Source organism: Chlorocebus sabaeus, chromosome 11, assembly GCF_047675955.1.
Source record: "Chlorocebus sabaeus isolate Y175 chromosome 11, mChlSab1.0.hap1, whole genome shotgun sequence".
Classification (NCBI taxonomy): Eukaryota; Metazoa; Chordata; class Mammalia; order Primates; family Cercopithecidae; genus Chlorocebus; species Chlorocebus sabaeus.
In genome coordinates this window covers 87,725,584-87,734,090 of record NC_132914.1, presented here as the reverse complement: position 1 = coordinate 87,734,090, position 8,507 = coordinate 87,725,584, and the positions used below count along the sequence as shown (strand labels likewise).

The 8,507-nt window shown below is 33.4% G+C and overlaps 1 non-coding gene across 1 annotated transcript; it reads left to right on the top strand.

Annotated features, from left to right (window-relative positions):
• The first annotated feature begins 6,133 nt into the window (after positions 1-6,133).
• TRNAG-GCC (transfer RNA glycine (anticodon GCC)) lies at positions 6,134-6,204 on the top strand. Its single transcript has one exon. It is a non-coding gene; the product is annotated as a tRNA-Gly (tRNA).
• The last annotated feature ends 2,303 nt before the right edge of the window (positions 6,205-8,507 follow it).

Below are 8,507 nucleotides of genomic sequence, written 5' to 3'. Positions count from 1 at the left end.
AGTATCTAAAAAAACAGAAACCCTAAACATTTGGAAATTTAACAACAAACTGATAGGTAATCCATGGGTCAACGAAGAAGTCACAAGCAAAATTAAAAAATACTTTTGCCCGAATGACAATAAAGCACTACGTATCAAAATTTGTAGCATGCAGCCATTGCTGCATTAAAAAGAAATGCATTAAAATTGATTAAAAATAAATTTATAAGCACTTTGGGAGGCCGAGATGGGAGGATCACGAGGTCAGGAGATCGAGACCATCCTGGCTAACACGGTGAAACCCCGTATCTACTAAAAAATACAAAAAACTAGCCGGGCGAGGTGGCAGGCGCCTGTAGTCCCAGCTATTCAGGAGGCTGAGGCAAGAGAATGGTGTAAACCCGGGAGGCGGAGCTTGCAGTGAGCTGAGATCAGGCCACTGCACTCCAGACTGGGCGACAGAGCGAGACTCCATCTCTAAATAAATAAATAAATAAATAAATTTATAGCTTTAAATGTTTATGCCAAAAAATGACGTATACAATCAATAGCTTAAGTTTTCATTTTAAAGCTACAATTTTAAAAAGATAAGCAAAGAATGTAACTGCTTATTTTACAAAGTTTGTAAAAATATTTCCATACCAAAATGTTTCTTCAAATTTCTTCTGTTTTATTTTGCAAGTGATGCAGGTTAGAGCCATCCTGAGTAAATTGCAATTTTATTGATTATAAATATTCCTTTTAAATTTTCAAATGAAGAATAAAGACTTTTGATATGTTTCATTTTGTTAGCTTGGTTACTCAATATACTGGTGTATTTACTTTTATGTTTTTAAGAAAATATTTAAGATACTAAACATTGGTCTCCCCACTTGTAGGTAAAATCCTTATTGATTATCACACCTTCAAAAGAGTATCTGACATAGTTCTCAAAAATATATAGAGCTGAACTGAGCTCATAAAATATAGTGTGAATTAAAAGATATAAGTTAAGTAGAATAATTTAGGAACATACTGAAAATAAGTTTTGGAATATAAATATATGTATATAGTTTAAAGATTTTTACTAATGCAGTAGGTCACTTTAATAGCTATAGAAAAATACATTTTAAAATATAAGCATACCACTAGGACTATATTTATTGTATATTTTCTCTGAAAACCACAAACATAGAGCCCACAATGTTTAAATCTGGGGATCGTATAAGCTCTTAGTGATGCAGATACTTGGCAAATGTTAAAAATGTAAGTGAACACATTTGGGAAAAGCATCGTAAGCACAGGATTGCCTCTGAATCAAGTAACAGTTGATCATTGAAGTAAAAACAAGTTAAGAAATTTTTACTTAAAATAAAAAGCAATTCTTTTTAATCTTTCTTAAATTAATGATTCAAATTTGTAAAATTTAAAAACAATTGTGTCTTACCTGACACTAAAAGTTGGCATTGGTTTGGGTTAGGCTACATTGTAGCTTCAAAGAATTCTAGATATGAGAAAAGCCTTATGAAATAAGCTGTTATTCACCCCCTAAGCGAAGGAGTAAAAGAGTCCTCTTTCAAAAAAGAGCTGAATACCTAATAAGAGAGGATACAGGAGAGGATTAGAGAGAAAAGTTATAATCCTGCTTGCAACATATCCCCTCCCACAGATACATACTGCCACCATTAGCCATGAGGCGCTGTGTCCCTAAATTTGTTCTCTGGATGTAGCCATGTCTGTCTGATGTCAGGGGTTTTAATGCAAGGCCAGGGATTAAGCTTGCCACTGTTGTTGGTTGGAAAGGCTAAAAGAAGGTATTTCAGAGGAAAAGAGGGAACTTAGCATTTGTCCTTATCTTAAACTCAAGATTTTTAAGACTTGTGCAGTCATGTTAGGACAAAACTTGATTCTTGCTGCATTAAGAGTTAAGACTCTTTGCAAAATTGTCCAGTATATTTGCCAATTTTTTGCTGAGAAATAAGCTATTTTCATTTTGGAACTTATTAATGACTTTTGAAAGGTGTTTGAACTCATATACATAATTTTAAAGCCAGATAATTTGTATTGCTGAGGTTTAAAAGAATCAAAGAAAGAAAATCATCTCAAGCTGAAAGCTTAACTACCATGTTTCAACCTGGAGGTACTTTTTAATCAGAAACTTTAATGGATCCTTGACAATAATGTTAGGAACAAGTTGCTTTAACTCAGGAGGGTACCTACTAAATGAAAGAGAACACAGCTAATTGCAAGGTAATTGCTTTATATACAATACCTGAAACACGGTATTAGTCGATATGGATGATGACAGATGGATCATGATGCTTTGACTCATTTAAGCACTGCAATTGGCAAGCAGGAGTCAATCAATTTTCACATGTCCATATAAATGGTCTCAGCTACAGTATTTCATAAGTTTTTCCTTTTTATTCTATTTTATAAGTTGTTTACCTCCTGCAAATAATATATTGGGTAGGGATAACCACTTGAAAATAAATGCTAAGAAGTATTTTGGAAAATACTGTTTTCTACTCCAGTGAACAGATGAAAGAATTCACTCTGATCTACTCTACTTAAATATAAGTATCCCATGATGATAAAGTGGGTTGTTCATATTGTTCCATTATAACTCTCCTCCCTTTAGTGAGCTCCACAAACGTTATTGATCAATGGCAACTTTCTAATGAGTTATTTCTGAAAAGGTACAGATTAGTGTTCTATGGTCAGCTTTAAATGACTCATTCTGTGGTATTACTCTCTTGCAAAGACAAGAAACAATAAAAGCTATAACTCTTCTAAATTAATACTTTAATAAATGCTAAAAAACTTACTGCTATTTGAAAAGTATCTGTATAGGTGACAAGGTGCATTCAAAAATATGACCTCATTTCTCACAAACAAAGCTATGAGGCAACAAAGGAAAAGATTATTATCCCCATGTTATCACTAGATTATTGAGGCTCAGAAATATGATGATATGATTTGCTCAAAGTTATGCAACAGAAAAGTAAGTGGAAATAGGATCACAGCACACATCCTTTCCCTTCTGATTTTAAAAAATTCTGAATCTTACTTAATTTGGGAATCTGAATCTGAACCTTACTTAATTTTGTAATTGTGTCTTATAGGATTAACAATAATTTGAGAAAAATTAGAAAAAGACAACGGTAACGTAACATTTGTTGTACTAAGCATTATGCCAAGCTTTTGCCTAGTATTACAGGAGTTTCTCGCTTTTTAAAATCATACCCCCTGGAGATACTTATTTATAAAGCACATTTAATGTTAGAACAAACAACTCGTTATTTCTCTTTAGTGCTATATTTTCATAGGCTGACTTTTCTATAGAAATTGTAAAAATCTTATCCTTTGTTTAACAGTTTTCAAAATAAGTTAATTCCTTTGCAACTTCCAAAGGTAACCAATAGATATTTTCTTGCTTTTTCTTCTTTTCTTATTTTTAAAAATATCAATATTAACTCATGGATTTAAATATCACTTATGTCCCTTAATTAATTGCAATTAATATCCCAAAATGGTATCCCAATGGGCATAAGTGTTCTGTGCCATTAAATTAGAGCTTGTTTCTATGTTTCTATAGCAAACAAGCTTAAGAAATATGTTTTTGTGTGTGTGTATGTTTGTTTTGTTGCTGCTAGCTTTTTATGTTTAAAATAAAAGATCATGAGTTTATTCTGATTTTTCTAATAATTTACCTCAGGATTACAAGGAATTTGCGTAATATCTTCTATGTTCCATCTGTTTATCTTTTTTCCAATGCTGAAAACTTCTGTTCTTAATAATAACAACATGATATGGCTTAGCTTTGTGTCCCACCTAAATCTCTTACATTGTAATCCCCAGATACTAAGGGAGAAACCTGGTGACAGGTGATTGGATCATGAGGGCAGTTTCCCCCATGCTGTTTTTGTGACAGTGAGTTAGTTCTCACAAGATCTGATGGTTTTATATGTGTTTGGCAAGTTCCTCCTTGGCTCACCTTCTGTCTTTCACCTGCTACCAAGTAAGATGTGCCTACTTCCCCTTCCACCATGATTGTAGGTTTCCTGAGGCCTCCCCACCCATGCAGAACTGTGAGTCAATTAAACCTTTGCTTTATAAATTACCCAGGCTCAGACAGTTCTTTATAGGAGTATGAGAATAAACTAATAAACACTGCAATTTACTTATTTGTTGAATCATATAATACACACAGGAAAGTTTCAGGATAACAATATCAGCACAACATAATTACTTACTTAAAATATTTTAAGGTCTTTGTTTTAATTTTGGAATTCTTTTTCTGCTGGTTATAGCCAAGAAGGATGTAGATAAAGATTATAATGCCTTAAAATCAAATGGAGTCATCACTTTCGTGTGGCTGAGCTACCAACCCAGTAACAATTTAGGTTTATATGTTCATTTTTATTTTAGATTTTAGCAATTGCATTTTCATTTTTTTGCATTTTTATAATTAGTTAAAATATTATTGTTATAAAGTTAAATCTACATAAGGAGACATTATCAGTGAAGTCTAGCTAACACCCTCTTCCATCCTTCTCGCTTCCCCATCAAAGCTAACCAGCTTTTAAATTTTATGATTGAATTTTACACTTTTAAAATTATAAAATAATAGATAAGTGCTAGATAGATAGATATTGATGCCGCTGATCTTTCTAAGGTAATCAGTATCATTGTATATATACTTTTCTCTGACTTATGTTATTCACTTAAGAAAATACCATTCATGGTTTTTACGGATATTTCTTGCTCCTTTACACAGTGACTTTTTTTCATTGCGTGTATGTATCATAGTACTTCAACTAGGCCCCAATTAAAATAAAAAAAATTTAATTTTTAATTAAAAATTTAATGAAAGTTTGAATTTTTATAAATATTTTGCCATTAGAGATAGTTCTGCCAATCAATCATTCACAGAAAATATCTTTCCATAATTTTTCCCACTATAATCTTTGGAATAAATTCTTAGAAGTAGATTGTTGTGCCAAAGAATAGAATAATACATAATTTTTCTACATATTGTCAAATCCCTCTACAAATAGTTTAATTATTTTACCTTCCCAACAGAAATGAGTGAGAGTGCCTGTTTTATGCAGTTCAAACAACATTGTGTGTTATCAAAATTTTTAATTTTTGAAAATCCTATTTGTAAGAAATAGTAATTTATTGTGCTTGCATTTTATATTTTCCTTTCAATAATAAGGTTGGGCATTGATTAAAAAGGCTTTTGTGTTTTTATTCCTTGAACCTCCTTTTCATATCCTCAGCCCACTTTTATGGAATTGTTGGTTATTTTTATTATTTTTTAATCTCTGTGTACTTTATGTTATGTTATAAACAGAAAACAAAATTTACCATCTTAACCACTTTTACAATGTAATAGTGTTAAGTATATTCATATTATTGTGAAACATCTCCAGAACTGTTTCATCTTGCAAATCTGAACTCTATACCCATTAAAAAACAATGCCCTGTTCCCTTTTCCCCAGCCCCTGGTAACCACCTTTCTACTTTCTGTTTCTATGAAATTGACTATTTTAGGAAACTTATTAATTGGAATCATAAAGTAGTTGTCTTTTGGTGACTGGCTTATTTCACTTAATATTGTGTCATTAAGGTTCATCCATGTTGTAGTATATTGCAGGATTTCATTTCTTTTTAAAACTGAATAATATTCTATGACTTGTATACACATTTTGTTTATCAATTTATCAGTCATTGGACATTTGTGTTGTTTCCACCTTTTGACTATTGTGAATAGTGCTGCTATAAACATGGGATTGCAAATATCCCTTTGAAATCCTGCTTTCAAATATGTTGTATACATATCTGCAAGTGGAATTGCTGAATCATATGGTAATTATTGTTTTAATTTTCTATGGAATGTCCATACTGTTTGTCTCTTCAGTTGCTATACTTTACAATTCCACCAACGGTGAACAAAAGTTCCGATTTCTCCACATTCTTAACAGCCCTTGGTACGTTCTTATTTTATGGGTTCTTTTTTAAAAATAGTAGCCATCCCAATAGATATGAGGTAATATCTCAATGTGGTTTTGATTTGCATTTATCTGATGATTAGTGATTTTGAGCATCTTTTCATACACTTACTGGTCATTTTACATCATCTTTGGAGAAATGTCTTCTCAAGTCTTGCGCGTTGGTGGTTCAGTGGTAGAATTCTCGCCTGCCACGCGGGAGGCCCGGGTTCGATTCCCGGCCAACGCAAGAGCCTTATTTTGGCCGGGCGCGGTGGCTCAAGCCTGTAATCCCAGCACTTTGGGAGGCCGAGACGGGCGGATCACAAGGTCAGGAGATCGAGACCATCCTGGCTAACCCGGTGAAACCTCGTCTCTACTAAAAAATACAAAAAACTAGCCGGGCGAGGTGGCGGGCGCCTGTAGTCCCAGCTACTCGGAAGGCTGAGGCAGGAGAATGGCGTGAACCCGGGAGGCGGAGCTTGCAGTGAGCTGAGATCTGGCCACTGCACTCCAGCCTGGGCGGCAGAGCCAGACTCCGTCTCAAAAAAAAAAAAAAAAAAAAAAAAAAAAAGTCTTTTTCCCATCTTTTAATTGGTTTATTTAATATTTTTGTTTTTTAGATGCCAGAGTTTTTTATTTAACCTCTATCAGATATATGGTTGGCAAATATTTTCTACCTTTCCATATATTGCCTTTTCACTTTATTGACTGAATCCTTTGATGCACAAAAGTTTCTAAGTTTGATGTAGTCCCATGTTTATATTTTTCTTCTATTTCCGGTGTTTTGTTTTTTTTTTTAAGACAGACTCTCACTCTGTCACCCAGGCTGGAGTGCAGTGGCACCATCTGGGCTCACTGCAACCTCTGCCTCTTGGGTTCAAACAATTCTCCTGCCTCAGCCTCTGGAGAGCTAGGACTACAGGTAGATGCCACCATGACTGGCTAATGTTTCGTATTTTAGTAGAGATGGGGTTTCACTGTGTTGCCCAGGCTGGTCTCAAACTTCTGAGCTCAGGCAATCCGTCTGCCTCTGCCTCCCAAAGTGCTGGAATTACAGGTGTGAGACACCGTGCCCAGCCCTGCAGTGTTTTTTCTATGATAGCTAAGAAATAATTGCCAAGGCCAATGCCCTAAAGATTTTCTTCTATGTTTCTTTCTAGTGCTTTTATAGTTTGGGATTTTCCATTTAGGCCTTTAATCAACTTTAAATTAATCTTTTTATATGATGTAAAATAATGGTCCAAATTTATTCTTTTGCATATAGATATACAGTTTCCCAACACCATTTGTTGAGAAGACTGTCATTTCCCCATTGATTGGTCTCATCAGAAAGTGTGAGTCCTCTAACTTTATTCTTATTTTTCAAAACTGTTTTGGCTATTTAAGGTCTATTAAAATTCCAAATACATTTTGAAATATGTTTTCTGTTTCTGCAAATAAAATGTAATTGCTAGTTTGACGGGGATTTTATTAAAATTTAAGTCTTCTCATCTATGAACATAGGATGTGTTTCCATTCAGTTATGTAGTCACTTATTTTAGCAATGTTTCTTAGTTTCAGTGTGCAAATCTTTCATCTTTTTCATTAGGCTTATGCCTAAGTATATTATTCTTTTGATATTATTGCAAATGGAAATGTCTTGCTAACCTATTTGTCTGTTCATTGTTAGTGTTTAAAAACACAACTAATTTATGTGTGTTGATTTTTTTAGTCTACAACTTTGCTGAATTAATTTATTCTAACAGATTTTTTGGTGGAATCATTAGGATTTTCTACATATAAGCTTATGTCATCTGTGAACTGAGATAATTTTACTCCTTCCTTTCCAGTTTGGATGTCTTTTATTTATTTTTCTTGCCTAATTGCTGTGGTGAGAACTTCTAATACTATGTTGAATATAAGTGGCAAAAGTAGGAATTCTGGCCTTGTTTTTGGTATTAGATAAAAATCTTTCACCTTTTTACCACTGAGTATGATGTTAGCTGTAGGCTTTTCATTAGTGACTTTATCTTGTTGAAGATGTTCTCTTCCTAGTTTTGGAGTGGTCTTCCTATGAAAGCATGTTAAAGTTTGTCAAATGCTTTCCTGCATCAATTGAAATGATTATGTGGTTTTTGTTCTTATTTCTGCTAATATATTGTATTACACTTATTTTTATATGTAAAAACATCTTTACACTGTAGAAATAAATCCTACTTGATTAAGGTGTATAATCCTTTTTATGTGCTGTTGAATTCGGTTTGCTAGTATTTGGTTGAAAATACTTGCATTAATATTCATCAGGGCTATTGATCTGTACTTTTCTTGCAATGTCTTTGGTTTTGGTATTAGGGTAATGATGGCCTCATGGAATAAGTTTGGAAGTATTCTCTTCAAAATTTTTGGAGAGTTTCAGGAGGATAGGTGTCAATTCCTTTTTAAATGTTTGATAGATTCTCCAAGGAAGCCATCTGGTATTGAGTTTTGTTTATGTATTTATGTTGAGATGTTTTAATTTATGAATTCAATCTCTTTACTTAGTAACGGTCTGTTCAGATTTTCGTCCTGATT